This window comes from Lycium ferocissimum, chromosome 3, assembly GCF_029784015.1.
Source record: "Lycium ferocissimum isolate CSIRO_LF1 chromosome 3, AGI_CSIRO_Lferr_CH_V1, whole genome shotgun sequence".
Lineage (NCBI taxonomy): Eukaryota > Viridiplantae > Streptophyta > Magnoliopsida > Solanales > Solanaceae > Lycium > Lycium ferocissimum.
Window position 1 is genome coordinate 54,994,373 of NC_081344.1, and position 2,953 is coordinate 54,997,325.

Genomic DNA, 2,953 nt, shown 5'->3' on the forward strand with positions numbered 1-2,953 from the left:
TAAAATTTAACTTCAATTTTTATCTTCAAAGCTTCAAAATGGTAACAAACACCGGCCCTAATCCAAAGGACGTGCCCTCCGTTTCTTCTCTATCTTTGAATGTCGAGGTCGTGGTCAGTCTCGAGGCCGTTGGTCAAGCCAGTTCCTTCGAACCCCAGGCTAAGGACATAATACCTTTGAGTTATCATTTTGATAATAAGTTTGTTATCGAGACGACCATAAAAAAGGCTGACAGAGGTTACGACATCAGGTGCTACCCTACATCGATTAAAGCGACGGACCTCCCTAGGGTCCGAACTGACTGTGATTGGGACAACCCTCCTTTAGAGATCATTGTCCCCAGTGATGATGATAAAGTCACCGACTTTAAGGAAGGGTATTCAAATGTCTACACTTACCTTTTTACCTTTAAGCTCGACCCTCTGATAGACCAAGTCATCCTCGACATGTGTGGACGTATAATATGTACCTTGCGTAAATTGGTCCGAATGTTTGAAGGATCGTGACTTGCCTCCGCTTTCTGGCAAACAATGTGAAAGCGAAATTCACTCTGCACCATTTGATCCTACTTTATTGCCCGAGGGTTTTTCTTAGCAGAGTAATTAAGCTCTCCAAACCCCCGAAACCATCATCGAGCGGCATCAGGGATTAAAAAATCTCCACGAAGGATGTGCTTAAAGAGGTTTTGTCGCGATGCATTGGGACAAAAATCTCCACGGGATATTTGTTATATCCCGTATTTTGTGCATTGGGACAGTTAGATAAGGACAAGACCATTCCGGGATACGAAGTCGGGACTTTGACCTTCGATTTTGTTTTAAGACATAAGTTGTTCATGAATTTATTGGCACGGAACATTTAGAAAAATTTGGGACCAAAAGTGGAATAATTGGAAGTTGGAAATCATGAAAATATTGGCCCTTGGCCGTGTGGCTTTGAAATGGTCCCACACATTTTGTGGACAAATTTAATTGGTCCAACACATGTGTGGGCCATGGACACATGTATAGTTCATATGGGATCATAAAAGATGACTAAGTAAGTCATCTTTCTTCACTACACTTAGAAAAAAAAAAAAAGAACCTTGGAGCAACATAGGGCATTCGGCCAAGACTCAAAAATTAAAGTCCAAATTGAGCCATCACAAAAATATTTTCTTCAAGAAAATCCACTAATTGGAGGTCCCTAGTTAACGTGGAAGTGTTGTTGGAGCGAATAAACCATCCGTTTTGTCAATTGCAAACCCTAGCCTAGTTGTGAAGTTGAAGGGAAAAGGTAAGATTTACTCTTGTTTTATGTGTTATGAATGATGTGTGCATGTTGTAGTATGTCAAAATGGGTGAAATTCATGAAATATGGTATGTTGAAGTTGAGGCCGTGTGCATTGGTATATGTGTGTGTGTTGTGTTGTGTTGAGGTGATGAACTAAATTCTAGCTAGTATGTTTTGATTGATTGTAGTGTGAAGGAATGGATGAGAATCATCAATATGTGTGTGTGTAGTGTTGGCCGAATAGGGCTTGTGTAGTGTAGCAAAGAATGGATTAATTCTAGTTGGAATTTTGAATGTTGTCGTTATGAATTCTATGTTGACGATAAGAGTTTAATGACTCAAGATTGATGTTGTAATTGTTATGGGCTGATTTGGAGGATTGTGTGCATTTAATGTAATTTTTATATTTATGAGAATGACATTGTTAAAGTGTGGATTGTTGGTGCAAATCATGATTTGGAAGTGAGGGATGTGTTATGGATGTGGTTCTCGGGTTTGGGGCAGTTTCGGGTAAGTTGGGGTGCTTATTTGGGATGTTTGAAATGTTGTATAAATTGTTTAAAATGTCTTTGAATATTGTTGGCATGGGTTCGGGTTGGTATTTGAATGTATAAGCGTTGATGTTGGCTTGAAGGTAAGCCGTTGAATTAAATGTAATGAATGTTGTTGGATTATGTAGAAAGGGTATTTAATGCTAGAATGCGTTTTGAATTGATTATTGATGTTGCTAGTTTGGTTGTTGGTGTTGTTGTTGTTGATTTGGCCGAGTTAAATTCTCGGGGTTGGCCTATTTACAGGGGAAATGCTGCCCAAATTTTCGTAGGATTATGTGTTAGTTTGGAAATGAACTCCTAAATGCCTATAGTAACGTTGGTATTTAATGATATTGTGTAGATCTTGGGGAGCCCGAGGTTTGAGTTTGGATTGACTTTGAGAGCGGTCGAGGTATGTGAAGCTTATCCTTCTTTCCTTTTGGCATGTCCTAGACGCAAGTAAGTTGTGATATGTTATGAGCCGTGGGAGTAATTCTATTCTTAAAATCTGACCATGTTTATGATTCATATTTGCTTCTTGATGTTGGCATCCTCAATGTGATCGAGCTATCAACCGTATGTCTTTGATACGATTGGATTTGAAATGCTACGTATACGGTTTGTTTCGAAAGGATCTTATGCCTACAAATATCCGTAACTTCCATAGACGGAACCGGATTGCTTTGATAAGCTCGTAAACGATTCTTATTTGTTTCTTGATGTTTGTATTCTTAATGTAGTCGAATTATGGTTTTTTATGTCTTTTGTATGACTAAATTTCAAAAGTTTTGTTTTCAAAAGAGTTTTGTTCCTAAACGATTCTGAAACTACGAACGACCGTAACTTTCAAGAAAGGGCTCGGATCGCTTTGATATCTTCGCAAATGATTTCATGACGAATAATGACTTTAATTTTCATAGGCGGGCCCGGATTGGGTTGACGCTCGTCTGTGGGTCCCGCGACTTTCTATGGTTGGCTCTAACGACCTATTTTTGAAAGAATTTAAAATGACTATCTTTCCGACCCCCGAGTATGATTACTTATTTATCTGTTGAGTCTGAAATAAGGATTTTTATGTATGTGATTTTGATACGTGACTATGGTTTCTGAAGTTCGGTTTGATATGTTCCCGAGTGATATTCGGAAGA